At 38.7% G+C, this 23,213-nt stretch overlaps 1 protein-coding gene across 10 annotated transcripts in view; it reads left to right on the top strand.

Moving 5' to 3' along the window:
* The first annotated feature begins 6,927 nt into the window (after positions 1 to 6,927).
* HYCC1 (hyccin PI4KA lipid kinase complex subunit 1) overlaps positions 6,928 to 23,213 on the top strand; it is an 85,583-nt gene continuing 69,297 nt past the window's right edge. For 8 of the 10 annotated variants that reach the window (XM_055589996.1, XM_055589991.1, XM_055589995.1 and 5 more), the window contains exon 1: positions 6,928 to 7,111. The gene's annotated coding sequence lies outside the window, so the exon portion shown is untranslated. Of the gene's footprint in view, positions 7,112 to 15,451; positions 15,504 to 23,213 lie in introns of all 10 variants that reach the window. The other 2 variants (XM_055589992.1, XM_055589994.1) reach the window with 1 other exon arrangement.

Here is a 23,213-nt window from a genome sequence, read left to right as displayed (position 1 = left end):
CCCTCCCCACAGAGCCAGACCCCAGACTCTGCTAATTTATTTGTGACCAATGTGATTTCTTCTCTTCCTGGTGTAATTCAAATTTGAAAAAAATCCTTGAGAGTGACTTTAAGGATTAGTATCATGATTCAAACCATAGAGGTAGAGGTTTTGGGGGACGATACCCTTTAAGAGACACAAGGCTGCTGGGCCTGGACATGTGTCCCACACCTGTACCTCGAGTAAACAGAGAAGTCTAGAGAAGGTGTTTCTTGTTTTTGCTAACATAATGGGTATCAAGAGAGAACAGCTTGACAGAGGACTGAATCACTTTAACATGATGGTGGAGGAAGAAAGGGTGATGGGCTTGTCCTTACTGAACACTGGTTATGATGCTGAATTTGCTCACTGGAATTTTTTTTTTTTTTTGGCATAAATATCAGGGTGTGGTGATAGTGACTAAGTAAATGAGAGCAAAGTTGAAAAACAGAAGTATTATTCTTATATCGGACTCTCTTAACTCAAGAGTTACAGACCAGAGTGAACGGGTTGGCAAAACTCTTTGGGGATGCACCACTTCCTGCCTCTCTTTGTTATCCTTCTTGCAGCTGGGCTTCGACTTCCCAGACTCATCTACTCTTCAACCAGTACTTGTGCTTCTTAAATTGCTTCGACGGTACCACTGGGCAAGGGAACCAAAGAAGCGTGTGGCTCTATTGATGCCTCTATTCTCTGGGTGAGAGATTAACACATGAGAAACAGTTTGGGAACAAAATTGTTCAATTGTTCAACAATTGATATACAATGAAGTGTTAGACTGAATACAACTGAAATACGCATCTGATGAATGCAGTGAGTAGGCTGAAAAGCAGAGAAATCAGGTTTCCAGTTGGTGTATGGACATGTGAAAACCTGAAAAAGATTTATCAACCAAATGGAGACAGAGGATGAAAACTCCTGTCTTTTCAGGTTCTCCTTTATTCTGTGTTCTGAAGTTCCTCTTTACTACTGTGGGGCACCCAAAGATGGCACAACACCTTTCCACTTCCTCTGGGAGCTTTGTTTGTTATAGTTGTCTATATATATTTTCTGTGTTTTCTGGGACCTCATTTGGAAAAGAAAATCTGCATACAAGTTTATGCGTCTCTATTAAATAAGCACTGATGGGGTCTTTTGCTTGTCAGCAGTAACAAGAGCTTCTCTGCGGGATTTATGAGTGCACTTTAAAGAATTTTGAATAATTCATTGGCTAAGAGTAAAAGAAAGAGTGTTTAACTGAGGTTTGCTTGGGCAGAATTAACAATAAATGATGTCCAGTCTGCTGTCTCTTCACTGTAAAAATAATGTACATTTTTTTTTTGGTTGCAAAACTAACACTTGTTTATTATAGAACATTTGGTAAATTAAAAACATACGTGAAGAAGAAAATAAAATTCAGTCATAATTTCTCCATGCTTACATATCACTGACATATATTCCAGACACGAACATTTGCACAATTGTGACTATGTTATATTGGAGTTTTGTACCCATCTTTTTCCCATGTCATAAAATATTTTTCAGAAACAAGATTTATAAAACCTGCAAAACAAGACCCCCTCAACAGTAATTCTTCTAGAAAACACTGGTTAATAAAATGTCTTAGAAGATATATGTGGATATTTTTTATTTCTAATCATGAGGGTAGTAGTTAGTAATTAGGCTTTCCACCCCTATATATACGACTTTTTAGAAATATGAACAAGATTGGCTCTACTGCTAAAAGATAAGAGAAAAAAAGATTTTTCCCCTTAAAATATCTGTTACAAAGGTATTGAAATTTTAGCTTATGATTTTTTTTTAAGATATAGAGAATATTGTTTTCTTTCTAGGATGTTAGTCCTAGAAAAACCTGGAACCAACCTTGGAGGATAAAATTCTCTTTGCAAAATGCAGTTGATCCAGCTTCTTTCACTTGATCCATGATTCTGGAAGTCTGCTTATTGGTTTATACAAGCATGGCAGGTCCCACAATTTACTTAGAATATCCTAGGTGATGCAGAGGGGGACCTCGTAGGACTCTGGAAACGGCTGCAGTTGGTTCTTACAGATGTTGAACACAAACACTGGAAACTGGAGTGATTCAGGGCAGCAGCGGAAAATGGGTTATTTCACTGTTCCCTCAGTAGCAGGATTTCATTGGTCCCCATCTTTATTATGATGACGTGTTCTACTTGGTCTCTATTTCTACTGCTCCTTTGCTACCAATTACTTCATTTCCTACTTTGTACGTCTCTTCTCTGTGTGATGGCTTCAGTTTACTCAGAACTTGCCCCTTTCAAGGCTCCTCAGGGCTTCTTTCTACACCTTGAGAAGCCTTCTTTCTACACCTAGCTTCTGCACCCACCACATGATTGATTTTCTCTTCCCATTTCCAGTTAATAGTCTTGAAAGAGGATGGGCTTAGGTAGTCACCGCCACCCCTGTTTGGGTGGAGTGTTCACATCATTAGGCCTGGCTTCCCTTGACCAGCAAGGTTCTAAGAAGGGGGTTGTGTGGCGTAGATCATGCCTGTGGCCCCTTGCTGGAGGCACTCTTAGAAGGGGAATCTGGCATGGCACAGTAAAGACAGAATGAGCTCTCAGCACATTCTTTTTGTTTTAAATTAAAAAAAAAAAAAGTTTTAACATACTTGCCACTAATGTAACATGTTCTTCATATTTTTTTCAAGGTGAAATTCTTTTGGCACTTTCACTTAAAATAGTCATGGTACACAGAAACAAAGAATAGATTGGTGGTTACCAAGGGCTAGAGACTGGGGGAAATGGGGGAGATACTACTGGTCAAAGGGTACAAATTCCTAGTTATGAGATGAATAAGTTCTGGGATATAATGCACAGCATGCTGACTACAGTTAACAGTACTGAATTGTATACTTGGAAGTTGCTAAGGGGGTAGATCCTAGATGTTCTCATAACAGCAGCCAAAAAGAAAAAAAAAGTTAACTATATGAAGCAGTAGAAGTGTTAACTCATCTTATTGTGGTAATCATTTCACAGTCTGTGTATATCAAATTATCATGCCACATACCTTACACTTACACAATGCTATATGTCAACTCTAACTCAAAAACCTGGAAGAAAATTGTCATATTACCCGGATGTTTTACAGCTAACTTTAATAGAATAATATTTGAGCTAAATTTTTCTTCAAATTTCTGAAATTTAATAGCATAAAATATATAATGTTCAACTGGCTTTGTAATGTTCAACTGGCATTTAATAAAGTTATTTGCAAGAAGGTAAAAACATTTTAATAGTGTAGAATTATGCCTGTGGATACTAGAGACTAGCAAAGATGGGTAGTTCAGGTTTGGAATATGCTGACTTTCATAAAGAGGTTAAAAGCATTTCCCTTTTGAAACAGAATGTTCTTGGGCATTTTCCTAGTGCTTTGCTGCTAAACTATAAATGGTTATGTGTAACTGTTAATTGCAGAGTGTTACTGTTGGAAATTGTTTTTGTATGCACAAATTGTGACAGGAGAGTGGACCGCAAACATAAACTTGAGTTTTGGTTTTACTCTGACTTAGAGGGAAGGTGACTAAAATTGCCTTCTGTATCATCTTACCACTGTAAAACAGGAAGTGAAGTTAGCCAATAAATTGCTTCCTCTCTTTTTGCAGAAAGGAAACAAATATATAAATATATATGGGCAGTCTCAGTTTCTTGCCACTCATTCCATCCTATGTAGGATCTTGATTTAGTGTTAGTGAAATGTTATGATGTCATTCCCCTGTTTACAACCCTGGGAGTATGTTAGATTCACTTGCAAAGCTTTTAGAATAAACTCTATATCCAGGCCCTGTACCCCAGTTTTCTGATTTATTTGATGTGGGCATTTCTATTTTTGAAAGTCATCCCAAGCAACTCTAAGGAACAGACAGGAAGCTACCAGGCAAACTGACAGAATCTAACATTGGGGTTGGCTTTCAAGGCCCTCTATTGTCTTCCTCCAACCTAGCTTGCCAGGCTCTGGCCAGTTCAAAGGCTTCCCATGTCTTCTGTACGCTGCTTGTATTTCCGTTCTTCTGTCTCTTTTCCAGGAATTCCAAGAGTCTCCTTCTCACACTTTCCGAATTCAAATTTCTGCCCATTTTTCAAGATGTGGCTCAGTTTTTACCTCCCCCTGTGAAGCTTTGGCTTCTCCAACCACTCTCAACTGGAAGGCTTGCTCCCTAATCTGAAGTCACAAAGCAGTTATTGCCCAGCGCTGAACAATGAATCAGTCGTGTACCGCTCTGTGCCATCTCTCCTATTGTTGTGATAAATGATGAAACTTTGCTTTACTTGTCACCTCTTTGTTACCCAAGGGCCTATACTACGCGCTTCTGGCATTCCTTTGTATGCTTGACAAGTTGGTTCTGTATACAGTGCAGGAAGTCAGTAAGTATTTGCCTCCATTTCCCATATCCGAAGGTGTGGTTTGGCACTTTGTCTCTGCTGGAGTCTTGCCCTGCTCCTACTGGGCCTTCTTGCCAACAGACTCTCTGGCTCTTTAAATCAGGCCAACATATCCAGTGTCCCACAAGGCTGATTGCCAGTAAAACTGATTGCGCGTATACTCCTCTGCTCACCCTTGCTCTCTCTCTATTTTTTGATCCAGCCGAGGCTTTGGCTTTCTTTCCCTCTCTGACCCTTCACTCTCCTACTCCCTATGCTATCAGGACTTGATGGCAGAATTCAAGTTCCTGGGATCTGTTTGCCTTCTGTGAGAATGTTAGAGTACGACACACTCTCCGGATCTTCTTATCCTTCCTTCAGCCAGCACTTCCCCTGACTCTAGCCCAGCCGACCTAAATTATACTGCCAATCCTCCACTAGTACCCTGGTCTAGTGAAGGGGGAAGTGACAAGGAATCTAGTGACAAGATTCCTGTCAAAGGAGAGACAGGCACTGTCTTTAAAATTCTCACCCTCTAAAAGAAAACTGATTGTATTGTTCACATGATTATAAGCTTCTATTGGTTCATGATTGCCTATAGAATAAAGTCTAAGCCTGAGCTGTTCAATATAGTAGTTATTAAAATTTAGATAAAAAATTGAGTTTTTCTTCTGTGCCCAGGTGGTGCTAGTGGTAAAGAACCTGCCTACCAATGCAGGAAATAAGAGATAGGCGTTTGATCCCTGGGTTGGGAAGATCTTCTGGAGAAGGGCATGGCAATCCACTCCAGTACTCATGCCTGGAGAATCCCTTGGATAGAGAAACCTGGTGTGCTATGGTTCATGGGGTCATGAAGAGTTGGACACAACTTAAGTGACTTAGCATGCACGCTGTGCCATATTTCAAGTGCTGGATAGCCACTTGTGATTATCCTATGGACAACACAAATATAGAACATTTTCACCATTACAGAAGTCTCTGTTGGACAATGCTCGTCTACATACCTTAGTGTAGCTTGTATGGCCTTTATAATCTCTCTTTATAATGTTTTGTTCTAGCTTAATTTTTGGCTGCTACTTTACCTTTCAAGCTTACCAACTTTCTCAGTGTTCCCCAGCCACTCAGAGCCCTTTCACAGCTCTGCGTCTTTGAACTTGCTGTTCCTGCTTCCTGAAACGCCTTTTGATTTTCTTCTCTGGCAAACTCCTATTTACCTTTTTAAAAAAAAAAAAAAAAAAAAATTTATTTGGCTGCACCAGGTCTTTAGTTGCAGCATGTGGGATTTAATTCCCTTACCAAGCATTGGACCCAGGCCCCCTGCATTGGCCGCTTGGAGTCTCAGCCACTGGACCACCAGGGAAATTCCCTATTCACCTTTTTAAGATCCAACTCAAATTTTACCTTGTTTGTGAAGTTCCCTGACTTTCCTAAACACAATAATTTTTCCTGCATTCCCTTGGCTCATTGAACCTGGCTCTGTTGCCCTTATCACCATATTTTATTATTTGCTTATAAATCTGTCTATTCTCTTGGATGGCGGATCCTGATTGTTCTATAGATATACCCTAATGAAGTTGTTTGCTTGATGCTCTTACAATATTAAGTAATATGTTTTCTTACTGTGGGCTTGTGATTTATGTGTTTGCCATGTTTGAAAAGATCTTGGTGCTTTAGAAGTTCTTCTTTCTTAAAAACTAGAGTGGCTTCCTGTCTTTCAGGTTGAAAGTTCATTTTCTTTCTAATTAATTCTGATGAGACTTGAGAGGGATGTGGTAGGATAAGTTGACAAGGTAAAAAACAGAGTAACTATATGTAGGAAACAGTTGGGATGTGCTTAGGTTCCAGTCGTTATATAAAATATTTAGTATTTAGGAGAAGAGAAGGGAGGGAAGTTGAAGGGGGAAAAAAAAAAGCAGCTCATGGAACGAATACTGTGGAATTGTGTTTGACTTTTTTCCAGACTAAGGCCAAAAGCAATGATGTAAGAGGAAAAGAGTTTTTATTACCATTTTGCAAAAACGTATTTTATTACCATTTCCCTCCTCCCACCCCTCCCCCCACCCCCCACTTCAGGATTTGATAAGGTTTTGAGAAATTCTGGTGACTCAAATTACTGTGAAGTAAGTCCTCCTGACCAAGAAATAAAATATCAGTTAGTTTCTCTTCTGCGATTATGGTGAACATCATTCCGAAAGGCTTATTTTCTTCTGGAAGAGCTGTAAATACTAAAGGCTGAGTCCAATAGACCTTCTCTGATCACTATCGCCTAGATGCAGCTTCAATCTTAACAGTCAATCATCTCTCGGGGACGCCGACCACGTCTTATCGCTCAGACCACGCCCACCAAGTCTCTCTCCCTCCCACCTCATGGCCCCGCCCCGGGCCTAGCAAAAGAAGATCTTCATTGGTGGAGAAGTTGCTCTGATCCCGCCCCAGCGAGCGGCGATAGGCCGAGCTGGCGTGGGGCGGTGGTGGTTGGCTGCCTGGGGACGGGTCCCTGGTCTTGCCCGTCAGAGTAGCTGGCGGCTGTGGCGGCGCTCGGGACTGGGTTGTCAGTGAGTGAGCGGAGGGGGAAGATGGCTCGCCAGGACCCGTTCTGCTAGGAAGAAGGCGGGGGCAGGTGGTGCTGCTTATTCGGAGCAGCAGCCGTCGCTGTCGTTGCGAGCCAGACAAGTCGCGGTTCTGGAGGTCGAGCTTGGAGAGCCGCTCTGGTAAGTCCTGTGGAGAGAACCGCGCCGGGCCCCCAGGGCGGCCGGCGACCGATAACTTTTTTTGTCAGGGAGGAGCCGGGGCGAGGCGACGGCGGGGAGGGGACCGGGACTTTGTCCCCGGGGCGACGGCTTCGTTGGGGGTAACGGCTCCAGCGCGAGGCGCCGCGGATGAGCGCTAGATTGTGCTGGACGCCCAGGCGTCCAAGGGTCTGAGGGGAGGAACTCGGTGGTAGGCTGCGGCCGGCGGCTTCTCGCTCCGAAGTTGGGCGCAGCCCGCCTGCTGCCTGGGCGGCGGCAGCTTTGTGCGCGAGGACTCGAGTCTTTCTCCTTCCCCGGCGAGGAGCCTTCCGACCTCCGGGCGTGACCTGGGTGCAGCCGCCTCGCGCGGACCAGCCGCCCTTCAGCTGGGTTGCCTGGGGTGGGACACCCCACCCCCTGCAGCGGCTGATGCTTCGGTCCGACCTCTCCTACCCCTCCCACCCCTCCGACTCCTCCTTCCCACTTCAGCGAGGCTGCAACTACCCGTCCAGTCTAATGGCCAAAATGGTCACTGTCGTCCCCCTCGTCTTTGAAAGCAACATTCTTCCCCGTTCCCCCACAAGTCGGAGAGATTGACAAAGCAGCCACGATTCTTTCCTTTGTTATTTACACTGGTGAGCTCTTCATCAGCCCTTACCCTCTTTTTACTATGAGTTAGTCCTCCCCAGGTGGTGGTGGTTTAGTCGCTAAGTCGTGTCCGACTCTTCTAATATACTCGAGAATCCTTAGGATTTTGTCCGAAAATTGTTGCATTGAAAGACCCGCCGAAGTTTGCACGCTCTGGCAGAACTGGGTATCCTCCCTTCGGTGTGTACATGTGTGCGTTGTTCCCTCAGAGCATAGATGTTTCTGAAATTTTTAAATTTTGCCCTGGTGGTTTCGTACTGCACAGAATCGGTTCTCCGATACACGATCACACGCCGGGCAGCCGCTCGGCTCTTCAGGTAGGGGGAGTTTGTTCAGCGGGCAGCTGCTGCTTATCTTCAGAGACCGTCCTACCGGCTGTAGGGCCAGGCTGTCCTTTGGCAAATTATTTGTCCTTTGGGTCACACAGTAGTTTTTGTAGCAGGTATGCCGCCTCTTTGATTCGTGTATCACTTTACAGTTTGAAATTTTCAGCTTTTAAAACCTTACCTGCATAAAGTCATAAATATTGGTGTAACCCTGAGTCAATGTAGTAGTCCTGGGAGGCTTGTTTTCCATAAGAACATTCTCCTAACATCCATAGATCACTACTCTGCGTGCCCCCCCGCCCCGTCCCCCAATTTCTAAGCATTTTTCTTTAGGTTAACACATTTTAAGTCCCAGAGCACCACATTTTTGAAGTGCAGGCAAGAAAGAAAGAAAAAAAATCTTTAGGATATGCTTGGCTGGCCAATAGTAGCTTCAAAGTCGGCTGTTCTAATAATTCATTTCAACAAAGTGGCAAGGGAGGAAATCATTGCCTGTTTTAGAAAATAAATTCTGGATTTGGAGTATTTATCCTTTCTTGATTTACTATAGTTATAACAACAAAGGGTTTTAAGCCCTCTTAGTTACCAGAATTAACAGTATCTGGATATGGACATCAGATGAAGCATTGGTCAAGTCAGTGTGTTATCCCTGCTGTGCTTCGTTTTTTTGTTGTATTCCTGTTTTATGAAATCTGCTCTCCATTGCATTTTTAGAGCAGTGGTATTTTGACAGTCAGAGTTTAAATATGTCTTGTAGTCAACTGTTTTATTCAGGATCCTGTTGCCTGATATTTATTTTATAATGAGTATTAGGAGATCTTTAAAAAATGTTAGTATCAAGACTATTTTGGCCCTATCAAGTTTGCATCTTGTAAATAAACGAAATTATGTCAGACATAAATTTGCATTACCCCAGGCTGAATAGGTATAGAAAATGAATATCACAGCTCTTGTCATCTAGGAACTTACTATGCCATATACAAGACAGGTAAGTAAAGTAACAATTATAATACTCTGTGATGAGTGTGAATAGAGATTTGCCTAGCATTGTGGGTGAGCAGAGTAGGAGATGGCTAACTCAGCGTGGATGTATGTAAAGTTGGGGGCACATAGTAGAGCTTTAAAGTATGGTATAATTTTGCCAAGTACATGAGCTGAGTGAATACCTTTCCAGGAAAATAGAGTAAGTGAGAAAACAAGGAGGCAGGAGCAACCCTGGCAATTTAGAGAAGTCATTGTCAGTGACAAGTCCAAAGTTAGGAACATTGGTCTTGACTTGAATGCGAGGGTTAGATGGGGTGGAAGATGAGAACAGTGAGGGTGGTAGAGGCCCAACCCAGGATGCTGTATCCTTGGCTAAGGGGATTGCATTGAAAATGATGAATAAGAAACCACGTAATGGATTTGTGTTTTGGGTGCTAATTCTGGTAGAGTGAGGTAGAATCTGATAGATCCTGTCACCTCAGGAAAGAAGGGAGGAAGAATCAAGAATCCTGAGGGTTTGACTTGGTTCCATTGATTGGAAATGAATTGTACATAGAGGGAAGATGATGCCTTCTACTTTGGATTTTTTGAATTTGAGGAAACTGTGGGACATTCAGATGAAGATGTAGATAGGTGTTTGAATGTAGGATGTGGAACTGGTAAAGGAAATCAGGATAGAGGGAAGATGGGGCGTTGAAGAAGCTGTATTGACTTGGGTATGTTGAAATGACTCAGATTGGAAAAGACTTTAACATAATAAAAAGCAGCAATTGGAGAATAGGCAAATAAAAGGCAGATAGGTGGAAAAATAGTGTGAAAGAGAATTAGTTAGTATTAGTTAGAAAGATTCGGAGAAGGCAATGGCACCCCACTCCAGTACTCTTGCCTGGAAAATCCCATGGACGGAGGAGCCTGGTAGACTGCAGTCCATGGGGTCGCTAGGAGTCGGACACGACTGAGCGACTTCACTTTCACTTTTCACTTTCATACATTGGAGGAGGAAATGGCAACCCACTCCAGTGTTCTTGCCTGGAGAATCCCAGGGACGGGGGAGCCTGGTGGGCTGCCATCTATGGGGTCGCACAGAGTCGGAAAAGACTGAAGCGACTTAGCAGCAGCAGCAGTTAGAAAGATAGGAGGAACTTCAAGAAGGATGCCAAGGGTGAAGTTTTCAAATAGAGGAGGAATGGGTCAACAATTTTGAAGGCTTTAAAGAGGTGTCAAGTAAGAAGATGACTCCAGGACCAGTGAATTTGTCAGGAGTTCATAGGTGACTTTAACAAGTGCAGTTTTAGCTGAGTAGTGGTTCAGAAACTAGTCTCCAGAAGACTGAGAAAGAATGTTGTTTGGTCCGACTCTTTGTGACCCATGGACTGTAGCATGCCAGGCTTCTCTGTCCTACACTATCTCTTAGAGTTTGCTCCAACTCATGTCCGTTGAGTCCGTCCAGTCATCTCATCCTCTGTTGCCTCCCTCTCTGGCCCTCAGTCTTTCCCAGCATCAGGGTCTTTTCCAATGAGTCGGCTCTTTGCATCAGGAATGGATGATGAAAAAGTAGACATGCTTGCATGGGGCATTTTAAGAAAACTGAGGAAGGATGAGAGAAAGATGGCCTTAGAGCAGTGGTTCTTAATCTTATCTACACATTTTCAAATCATCTGAGGGAGTTTTTGAGTCCTGATTTCAAGGGGGAACCCCTATACCAATTTGAGGAGTGAAACAGGACCCAGACTTCAGTATTTATTTCAATAGCTTTATGAAAGTATAATTGCCTTGTAATAAACTACACATATTTAAAGTGTGCAGTTGAATGTTTAACATGTTGATATTCATCAAACGATCACCACAATCAAAAATAATGAATATATCCATCACCTCCAAAAGTCTCCTAGTGCCCCTTGGTAATCTCTGTCTCAATCCCTGAAACCACTGGTCTACTTTTTATTACTGTAGATTAGTTGCATAGATACTTCACAGTTCCTTAGGAAATTCCATAGACATAGTTGAAACTGCTGCAGAGGGATATGAGTTGAAGGGATATTATGCTTGGATTTTTTTTTATATGCGTAAGGAAAGTGAGAAGTAAGAGATTAGGAAAAATGAGATATGTATTGGAACTATGTTCCTGAGGAAATAGTAGATGGAATTCAGAGCTTTGACCACTAAAGAAACGAAGACAACATCTTTAACAAAGAAAATGATATTAAAGATAGTGTATTTTTTTGTTATCAGCATCAAGGTTGTCATCATGTATCAAGATTGGTTCTCAGAAGTGCTCAGAAATAATTAGCATCTTAGTGTTATGAAAATGAATGCCCCGTAGAAAAACCCCTTAAATCTAGCCCCTGGTACTACCATGTAATGCTTTGTCATTTTTTGGAGGGGAGCAGATGGAATTAACAGTTTGACTATTGCTTACTGTTGAGAGCCAACTACTGCTAGAATCTTTTTGACCCCCTTGGAATTAAGCTGCATATCTGTACTGGGGAAAGAGAACGTTTAACATTTTGCAAATCTCCTGTTTAAAGCATCTTTGTTCAGAAGAAATCCTGCTTACTTGCCCTTTGGATATATGCCTTTTAAACACATTGGAGGAAAAAAATCATTCTTCTCTCTACCAAGGGAGACAGAGAAGAGTTGTGATTGGAAGTTGTCAAAGGTCCATACTTTGTATCCCGAGCAAGGTGGTATCTATATTCCACACTGTCCCTTCCACCTTTTTTAAAAATTTCAGGCTCAAGTTTTAGATGCAGGTGAAAGCTGAGCCCTGCTGGTTCTGAGGTCCAGGGTTTGTTCATCACTTGATTCTTACTACATTTGGCAGGAGCTGAAAGCAAATAGTTAATATCTAAATATTATTTGACATTGCACTTGATCATAAATAAAGATGGGCGTGAAAACTTTTGTCTGATTGTTTCCTAGAGTTCTGAAATTTCTTTCATTGTATTGTTCAGTTACTAAGTTGTGTTTGACACTTTGTGACTCCAGGGACTGCAGCATGCCAGGCTTCCCTGTCCTTCACTATCTCCTGGAGTTTGCTCAAATTCATGTCCATCGAGTTGGTGATTCTATCTAACCGTTTTACCCTCTGCCGCCCACTTCTGCTTTTTGCCTACAAAATCTTTCATTATGATTAAAGTGTAAAAATATGATCAGATATAGAGAGGGTAGGCCTCTCTAGTTTTGGTGCAGTCTAAAAGAGTAGAACTATCAGTGTTAACATGATTTTGGATACTGTTGTTACTAAAGTCAAAGCAATATTGTAAACATTCTGTATTTTCTTAATTACTAATCCAATATATAATAATTGTAGGCAGTTTGGAAAATTCAGGAAAGCCTAAATGATAAATAATGCCTTCATCCATTGATGGGCTTCCCAAATGGCACAGTGGTAAAAAAATCCACATGCAATGCAAGAGATGCAAGAGATGGAGGTTTGATCCTTGGGTTGGGAAGATCTCCTGGAGTAGGAAATGGCAACCCACTCCTGTATTCTTGCTTGGAAAATTCTGTGGACAGAGGAGCCTGGCCGGCTACAGTCTGTGGAGCTGTAAAGAGTCGGACATGAATGAGTGACTGAGTGTGTGTGCACCTATTGATAATCATTTTTAACACTGTTAACATTTTAACATTTTAATATCCCATAGGTCCTTTTTAATGGAATTTACTCTTTTTTTTTTTTCACCAACTGCCCCCCTCCACCCCTCCCCCCGCCCCCCTGCATATTGTACCTACTCTTTTGTTTGTTGTTGACACTGTTTTGTTTCTAGGTTATTTTTACACAATTGAATGAATGCTTACCCGAGTCAATAAAGCATTATTCTTTTACAGCATACTGTCATTTTAAATGTGTGGCTAATAGTCTAGCATTTGGATTTTCCATTGCTTATTTAACCAATATTTCAATTGTTAAAAATTAAAGCTCTTTCCAATAATTTGATGGATTAATCATTACTTGTATCTTTTATTAAGAGAAATTCTAAAGTTAAAAGATACACATAATTATTTTTGGTAGATATTAATAGATTGCTTTCCAGAAAGTTATGATAGTCATTTTTATTAATTGTGCTTGAGAATGCCAGCAATCTCTCCATATTAAAAAACTATTTTGATATGAAAAGTCTATAAATTTCTTTGTTTCATTTGTTATTAGTGACTTTAAATATTTGTATTTTTTTGTGAATTATCTATTAATGTCCTTTGTTTATTATGCTATTGGATTTTAATATACTGCGTTATAAAACCTCTTTGTGTCTAAAACTATTATGTGTTGGTCAAATTGCAATGCACATAATTTCTCCACTTTGTCATTTGCATCCTAATTTAGTTTTTGGCTTGAATTTTTTATTTTTAAACAGATTTTTGATATTTAGTGTAGCTAAATCTATCAGATTTTTCTTTTATGTTATCTACCTGCTTAGACTTTCTTGTGTTTGCATATTCTATAAGTAATTACTTCTTTTTCCTTATATTACTTTCAGAATTTTAAAAAAACATTTATATCTTTAATCTGTTTGAAATGTATTTTAAGGTAGAGTGGCAAGTCAATTGTTTTATACTATTTACTGAATAATTGTCTTTCCCCAGAGATTTTCTGTTCTGCTTCATTTTGCTATATTTTTTGCTCCAATAATTCCAAACAGTTCTAATTACTGTAACTTTTTAATGTATCTTACTATATGGTTGTGTGAATTCCTGTTATCTTTTTCAAAACATTTTCATAATTTCTCTTTTTTTTTCAGATTACCTTTAATCCAATTTGTTAAGAATTTAATTGAAAATATAAACTAATTTTTTAGAGATAGCTATGATATCTTATCTATTTTAGAGATAGCTATGAAATACTTTACAATATTTTCATCATTTCTTGAAGTCATCTTTTATGACTCAGTGTTTTGTAGTTTTCTTCATGTGGTTCTGCCTATTTTTAAAGTTGACTTTTGGTATTTTAAAACCTCTTGTTGCTATTGTGAGTGAAATACTTTTTCATTGTATTTTAAAGAGGGTTACATCTTCCTGATGGAACATAGAAGAGTTGGTAATTTGTTGTACTATTTTCTAATTGATCATCTTATGAAATTCTATTTTTTAAATTTATTTTTTATGAAATTCTTAATTGTAATAGTTTCTATTGGATTTTATAATAAGGCAGTTATAGAATTTGTGAATGATGATAATTTTGTTTTCTTGCCAATATTTAACCTTTTCTTTTTTTAAAAAAATTACACTGATTACAGTGTCTAGAAGATTGTTAAATTATATTAATGAATAGTGAGCACCTTTGGCTCATTTCTTATTTGAATGAATGCCTTTAGGGTTTTCATAGTTGTGTATTCTTTTTGACAGGTTTTTTTTTTTTTTTTTTTTGGTACGTTAAGGAAGTAGTCTTCTATTCCCCTTTTTTAGAATTAAGTTTAAATTGGATCACATAAATTTCATAATATATTATATGATTATATGGCTTTTCTTCTTTGCCTGTTGTTTGATGAATCATATTAAAAGCTTTCCTAATCAGATCAGATCAGTCGCTCAGTCGTGTCCGACTCTTTGTGACCCCATGAATCGCAGCACGCCAGGCCTCCCTGTCCATCACCAACTCCCGGAGTTCACTCAGACTCATGTCCATCAAGTCAGTGATGCCATCCAGCTATTCACCAATTTTTTCTCTTTGGAATAAAGACAACTTGGTAATAGCATACTTCTTTAAAGCTAGATTTGATTGCTCTGTAAGATCTCTAGCGTTCCTTTTGTATTATCTTTCTCAGGTTTTGGTTTCTGAATATGCCAGCTTTGTGAAATAGAGAGAATGGGGAGAGAATTTATAAGTTCTGGCACTGTCTTCCTTGAAGGTCTGAAGTAGTATAACTTCCTTGCTAACACTAGCAAGGGAGGTGTTCTCCGTCCCCCTTCTGATGTCTGTGTCAGAAGCTTGCTCTGTCCCTTTTCTTACTTTAATAAAACTCTGCTACACACACACACACACAAATGAGGTAGTTTAGCTATATGAAAATGTCCAGGTCTTTTTGGATTGAAAACAGTTTGTTGATATTTTAATATCTGCTACTTTCTAAGTGAGTGAGTGAAGTCGCTGTCGTGTCCGACTCTTTGCGACTCCATGGACTGTAGCCTACCAGGCTCCTCCGTTCATGGGATTTTACAGGCAAGAATACTGGAGTGGGTTGCCATTTCCTTCTCTAGGAGATCTTCCCGACCTAGGGATTGAACCCAGGTCTCCTGCATTGTAGGCAGATGCTTTACCATCTGAGCCACCAGGGAAGTCCACTTTCTAAGTACTTTGCATAATTAATTTCATTTATCTGTGTACAACTTTGCAGGATAAGTATTAGTTATTCTTATTTTTCAGGTAAACTGAGATGAAAGGGATTAAGATACTTGTTCAAAAGCAACAAGTAGAGGTAAAGTTTAAACTCAATTCCTCTCTCATGCCATAACTCATGATTTTTAATCAATATCCTAATTGTTTTTCTAATTAAGACTCTTTCTTTATTCTTTATTATTGAGAAGTTGGCTTAATTATTTTATTTAAGTGTTTTACTAACTGTTTTCCTCTTTGCCCAGTTAGTTTCCATTTTTGGTAACCCTATCATAATTATGACTGGTCTGTTCTATGTTGATATCGTATCTTCTGCTGTTTCAACAAACAGTCCAGTATGGTTATGATAGAAGGTACTGGAATGGGAATGGGATGGTATTTATTTAATGTACTTTATATAATTCACATTTTAATGTGTTGGATGTTCAAGATCAGTTTGCATTCCTAAATACTGTTTGTACCTAGTAAAGAATGTTAAGCACAACACATCAAGGAGCTTTAGTACTTTACCATTGGAGCTTAAATATTTGTCATTATTGAAGCTTTCATCAGGGTAGCCTTTTAGTAGTAAATGTTAAATGATACTTGTTTGGTGGTGCTTTCTGGAACAAAGAGTCTTTTGAGTAGCAGATGAACGTTAGTTGACTTCTCATATAAATGTGTAAACATTCAGTTATTTGCACTAGACCTAAGGAAAACAGTATATATGAGTTTTCTTAAGCTGTACAATCAAGATTATTTGAGGTTTCAGCTATTGGAAGATAATACATTACTCTTCTATAAAGGAACTTAGAGGCTTGGAAATTTAAGAGAGTAATATAAGCCTTAAAAATGCTTAATTTGGGCAAGCAGTTGTAAATTCTGTTTCTATCTTTTTGAGCTCCTCTGTTTTTTTCCCATTTAGATGTAATTAATGTTTAATTAATTCATTATTGGTTATAATCAACATACAGACTATAGTCACTACCTTTCACTAATGAGAGGCAAGAAAATCTGCTAGTCTGACTTGGCATTTATATACTCTTTTGATCTAAATGTCAAAGTTCCTGTTGCTTTGTTAATCCATAGATATTATTGTGGTGGACGGAGTGACCACATAGTCCTCAAAACAGTGCACACTTTAGTAGGTTAGAAGAGGGAGAGACTATTTTTGGGAAATTATGAAACTTTGAGTGAGTTTGGATAAAGGAGTGGGATGGAAGGTGGAAGTATTATAGAAACAGGTGAGAGGAGACAAATCCATTAAGTATGAAAGGTAGAAATATGCAAATCAAATAGACTATTAGAGGAGTACAGAAAATCAGAAGAATGGGTTACATGGATGATAGAAGTAGAATATTGAAGTCAGTGAAGTCTTCTTGGTAGGATTTCAGAAAGGAAGATCCTTGTGGCAAGGTTAAAGAGAAAGAATGAGTACTGAGACAGAACTAGTAGAATTGTCATTTTTGAGGTCATGGAGAGTATATGATGAGAACCAAATATATATTGTAAAGGGAGTTAAGGAATAAACTGGTGTTGGAATAATTGGAGGCAGTGGCAGTAGATAAGGCTGCTAAATCAGAAAGTTAATCAGCGAAGAACAAATAAAGATTGAAGTATTGTAACTGGAGGGTATTAGAAGCTAATGAAACTTCTCTCCCAATTCCATCCTAATCCCTTACCCCGCTCTCCACAGATCCTGAAATGCATTTTGTTCAGTTGAATGAAATGCAGATTGTCCAACTGAAAATATTTTGTTAGTGATAGTTAGAGCTATGGTTATTGATCATCAGTGATGTGCCAGTGCTTTATTTATATTTAATACTTAGAACATTCCTGTAATACAGATGTTATTACTTACTTTTCACAGGGGAGGAAAGTTTAAGTAACTTGCTGGAAAGTGGTTATAGGTTTTTTGGGCTCTTTGTGTGTGTGTGTGTCTGTGTGTGTGAAATTTGAACAAAATCTGTACTTTAGTTAATAATACTGTATCACATGTTAATTTCCTGTGTTGTTGTTTTTTTTTGCAACATAGTGTTTCTTCACGTTCTAAGAATTGTATTAGAAGTTTCAAGCTTCATTCAATTTTTTTAAAAATCACTAAGGAAATAAATTTTCTAGACTTTTAGCAGTAATGCTGCTGCTGCTGCTGCTAAGTCGCTTCAGTCGTGTCCGACTGTGCGACCCCATAGACGGCAGCCCACCAGGCTCCCCGTCCCTGGGATTCTCCAGGCAAGAACACTGGAGTGGATTGCCATTTCCTTCTCCAATGCATGAGGGTGAAAAGTGAAAGTGAAGTCGCTCAGTCGTGTCCGATCCTCAGTGACCCCATGCACTGTAGCCCACCAGGCTCCTCTGCCCATGGGATTTTCCAGGCAAGAGTACTGGAGTGGGGTGCCATAGATGCCAAAATACATGGAACTATATCAAAGTTTTTAGTGAATATGTATTAGAAATCTAGCATTCTGTTCATACTAAGTCAAACAAGTGGAATAAAAATGTCAAACTTTTTAGATAGGCAAAAATTCACAAATTTTCTAAAATATACATATTATATTGTACATATTATTTATATGGATATGTATACAAAGATTTTCTACTACGCTTGATAAAGGCTTGAGAAAGAACAGCAACAACAAAAAGATGAGAAAATTGAAAACATAAACTAAATGAAATGGGAGTACTAAATATGGAATACAAAAAATAAACTAGATAAAAGTAAAAGGTCATCATATAATCCAGTTGTTTTTAAACTTGACTGTTCATTAGAAACACATTTGGAGCTTTGGAGATAAAGCAATAGCTGGGCATTTGTGTTTTTCAAAAAATTACAAGATAATTCTGATATGCATCTGGATTTTAAAAAGTGATTACAGGTTTTCCTATTAAATGGTAGTTTTAGTGATATAGAATTCTATTATTTTCTGCTGACCAATCATGATACAGTGGTATTAAGAGAATAATAGTTACATAATCACAGTAGTAAAAGATGTTTATCAGTTTTCACAATCAATATCCAGACAATAAATAAAAGATAATTACAATTGCAAACTATAATGAAAACATGATTAACCTAACAATATAAAATAACTACATAAAATTTGGGGGGTCAAGCAGAGTGATGTGGTAAGTGGAAGTGCATACATGCATGTTTTCATTCACCCAGCCAGTCTGTGTCTTTTGGTTGGTGCATTTAATGCATTTACATTTAAGATAATTATATGTATGGGCCAATTACCATTTTCTTAATTGTTTTGAGTTTATTTTGTGTAGATCTCTTCCTTCTCTTGTGTTTCCTGCCTAGAGAAGTTCTTTTAGCATTTGTAAAGGTGGTTTGGTGGTGCTGAATTCTCTCAACTTTTGTTTGTCTGGAAAGCTTTTGATTTCTCCATCAAATCTGAACAAGAGTCTTGCTGGGCAGAGTGTTCTTGGTTGTAGTTTTTCCCCTTTGCTCACTTTAAATATATCATGCCATTCCCTTTTGACTTGTAGAGTTTCTGCTGAGAAATCAGCTAATAATCTTATGAGAGTTCCCTTGTACATTGTCATTTTTCCTTTGTTTCTTTTAATATTTTATCTTTGTCTTTAATTTTTATCATTTTGATTACTGCGTGTCTTGGTGTTTTCGTCCTTGGGTTTATCCTGTCTGGGACTCTGCACTTCCTGGACTTGGTTGACTTTCCTTTCCCCTGTTAGGGAAATTTCCAGCTATTATCTCTTCAGATATTTTCTTGAGTCCTTTCTCTCTTCTCCTTCTAGGACCCCTATAATGCGAATGTTGGTATGTTTAATGTTGTCCCAGAAGTCTCTTAGGCCGTCTTCATTTTTATTTTTTTTCCGTTCTTTTTTATATATTCTGTTCTGCAGCAGTGATTTCCAATATTGTGTTCTCCAGGGCATTTATGCATTCTTCTGCCTCAGTTGTTCTGCTGTTGATTTCTTCTAGAGTACTGTTCAACTCTGTTCTTTAGGTCTTCTAGGTAAACATTTCTTGCATCTTCTCTTTTCTGTTTCCAAGATCCTGGATTGTCTTCACTATCATAATTCTGAATTCTTTTTCTGGAAGATTGCTTATCTCTATTTCATTTAGTTGTTTCTCTGGTGTTTTTCTTGTCCTTTCATCTGGGACATAACTTTTTGCTTTTTTATTCTGATAAATCTTCTGCAATGTGATTTTTGTTCTAGCTGCTGCAGGATTGTGGTTCTTCTTGCTTCTGTCTGCCCTCTGGTGGATGACACTAAGAGGCCTGTGTAAGCTTCCTGATGGGAGGGACTGGCCATGGGAAAGACTGGATCTTGCCCTGGTGGGCAGGGCTGTGCTCCTGATAGGTTTGTCCCTGTTAGTTGTTTGACCTGAGGCCGCCCAGCTCTGGGGTCTGCCACCTCTATGGTAGGGTTAATGGTGACCTCCAAGAGAACTTAGGCCAAGGGGCACCAATCCAGGACTGCTTCTGCCAGTGCTCCTGTCTCCACGGTGACCCACTGCTGACCCACATGACCCACACCTCCACAGGAGACCCTCTAACACTAGCAGGCAGGTCTGGTTCGGTTTCCTGTGGGGTCACTGCTCCTTTCCCCTGGGTCTTGGTACATGCAAGGTTTTGTTTGTGTCCTCCAAGAGTGGTGTCTCTGTTTTCCCCAGTCCTGTGGAAGTCCTGAAATCAAATCCCTCTGGCCTTGAAAGTCAGGTTCCCTAGGGATTCCCAGTTTTTTGGAATCTTTTCATTATGTCATGTTGCTTCTATTATTGAGCTGTGTTAAAACACTTGGAGAAGGGGGTGGTTGTCAAAGGAATATAAGGTATGATTTCTCTCCTCATAGGAAGAAGTGGAAGATAAATATTAGTTATGTTTGCTGTAATTTGTGTTAACTATTAATATGTTTTCTATTTAAAATATTTTATAAAGGGATTCCTTTCAATAAACTCTATCATGTATATGTTATTTAAATTTTAACAGTTTTATTTGGAGATGATATTTATCTGTGATAATTTATCTGTGATAATAGTATGTCGAGGTTAAAGGAAAGACAGTCCAAGAAAGACAATGTAAAGAAAAGTAAGGGGAAAACTTGTTCTTTCCACTGTGAGAGCTACACATATGTTATACAGTTTTCAGTAGCACTTCAGAAAGACCAGCTTCTTCGTGGAAATCATATTGAATTGGTCGTTGGATGGTAATCAGGGCAGATATTTTTCATGACACCAGGTTATAAAACTCCAGAATTTATTGTAATATAATGTGATTTATTAAATTTGGATTTATCAGTTAAGAATTGGTTATTAGTGACAGAACTCAAAGATATTTAATTTTCTGTTATAAGCCCTTTCTTCAGAAACACTTCATAATTGAATAGAAATACTTCAACTACTTTAGGGATTAAACATTCTTACAGGACTTTCAAATACTTTTGAGAGAACCAAGATAGAAATTTTTGCTGTACTAATTTTAGTTTCACATTCAGCTGCAAAGCAACATCAGTTATACTACCATATAACATTATTAAAAACTTTATTGAAAAATTAAGTTTATAATTCAGCCTCTGCTAAAGCAAATTGACTCTTACCCCAGTGAATCAACATGATCTTACTGAACGGTTTATTTCATCTTTGGTTACTATAATTTTTTAAACCAAGGAAAAGCAGCTGTATTAAAAAGATCCACTGAGTTTCTGATTGAGACAAATAGGATTTTGTAGTGTAGTCAAGATCTGTTGCTTTTATTATTATGGCTCTGTTAGTACACATTACCACCATCAGCTGTGTTTATTTGCATTTTATCATTATAACCCCTCCCTCCCCTCTGCCCCAGCCCCCGTTTGTCCTCATCAGTTTCTAATTGAGCATCTGAACTTCTGTTGGCAGACATCACTAATGGTTGAACATCTTATTCCAGTTTTTGAAAGGGCAGTGACTCACCCTAAGACATCAAGCCAACCCATGAGTCACTTGAAATTTGTTTCTCTTAACATTTCTCTCTTCTTTTTCTCCAACACTAGAAAAAGGAAAACTGCTGGTTAAGAATGCAGAACACTTTGAAGGAATTAAAGTAGAGCTGTGCTTTGGAAAGTGTCTATGTGCTGTCATTTTGGGGAAAGAGAAAGAGGGGCAAGTGATAGCAAAATGATTGCAAGATAATATTTCCACTGGACTTCCTTTAATATTCCTTCTCATTTTCCTCATGGTGTTTGCTTTTATTATTTTGTTTGCTTATACCCTGATTTGCCTTGATTTGTTTCAAAAGGGATGAAAGGACACTGATTTCTGCTGTTTAGGTTTACTTGTTTCCCCTAATAGACTATGAATCCCTCAAGTCAGGGATTATGTCATATTCATTTTTGTAAATCTAGCATCTAGGACTTAGAAGACATTTAATAGTTTATGAATAAATAGATGATATTTCAGCAACTCTAGTGCAAGAGATGAATTGCTGCAACCCTAGTTTATTGCATGCAGCTTTGATGGTGTTAACAGGCTGGATTATGTGTCTCTCCACCCCCACTCCAGTCCCTCTTTCATATGTCGAAGTCCTAATCCCCCCGTATTTGTTGGTAGGGTCTTTATATAGGTAATTAAGTGAAAATGAGGTAATTAGGATAGCTCCTAATCCAATGTGACTGGTGTCCTTATAAGAAGAAATTTAGGTATATCTTTACAGATAGAAGATAATGTGAAAGCACAGGGAGAAGATGACATCAAGGAAAAAGGCTTGGAATAGATCCTTTCCTTAACGACTCTCAGAAGGAATCAACCCTGTTGACACCTTGATTATTAGACTTTTAACCTCCAGAACTGTGAGAAAATAATTTCTATTGTTTAAGTCACTCATTCTATGGTACTTTGTTACAGCAACCGTAACAAACTAATACAACTAGTTGGAATGCTTGGTTGTAGCAGATACTCTTAACTTGCCCATCTCCAAGGAACAATTTGCTAAACTCAGTTCCAAAACCTTAGAACTTTTTAATCTTCCCCTAGGCAAGGCAAGGGAGAGAGAAATATGTATAGCTTAATGGAGAAGGTAATAACTGTTTGTCTCAAATAAATAAATAGATAACTATTTGTCTCCTTCCATCTCCCTACAAATATAGTCAATGGCAAGCAGCTAGCTAATTCTCTAGTTCAACTGAATTTTGTTTGATTTGGCATGGAGGAAGTATTTATGAGTTATTTATGTTTTAAGTGTTCAGAAGCTTCTGCCAATAAACCTGGTTGCTTTTTCAAAGTATGGAGATGGAAGAGAAAGACCGAATAAAATAGTTTTTATTATGACATTAATTTGAACTAATTGCTTGTACATAATCTCAGCCACCTTACTTCGCCTGTTATAATAACAGCAGGGCAGAGCACTGTGTCTTTTATAGTGTTTTGAGACACTTGGTTGAAAGAGAAAATTTTGGACCTGTACAAAAAAAGAACACTTGCTTTTTCATCATTTGGAAGTAGTTTACCAGAGTACTGAGAATAGGGTAAACTAAATTATCAAACTGAATAAAAGTCTCAGTCCTAGGTTAAAAAAAAAAAAATATTTGCAAAACAAACAACAAAACCCTCCAATTTATGGGCAAATAAAAATTGTAACTTAATTCTGGCATTTAAGCTTCAGTTAGCATCACAGACTCCGTGGGTATGAATTTGAGCAAATTTCAAGTGATAGTGAGGACACAGGAGCCTGGTGTGCTGTAGTCTGTGGGGTCACAACTTAGCAACTGAACAACAACAACATATCCACACAGTCTGAAGCACCCTTATTAACAGTCTGTTGTTACTGTGGTGATTATCAGTAATATACTTTTTCATCCCCTTTCTCTTCCT

This window comes from Bubalus kerabau, chromosome 8 (genome assembly GCF_029407905.1).
Source record: "Bubalus kerabau isolate K-KA32 ecotype Philippines breed swamp buffalo chromosome 8, PCC_UOA_SB_1v2, whole genome shotgun sequence".
Taxonomy (NCBI): Eukaryota; Metazoa; Chordata; class Mammalia; order Artiodactyla; family Bovidae; genus Bubalus; species Bubalus kerabau.
The sequence above is the reverse complement of the archived record's forward strand: the minus strand, read 5'-3'. Positions and strand labels throughout refer to the sequence as shown.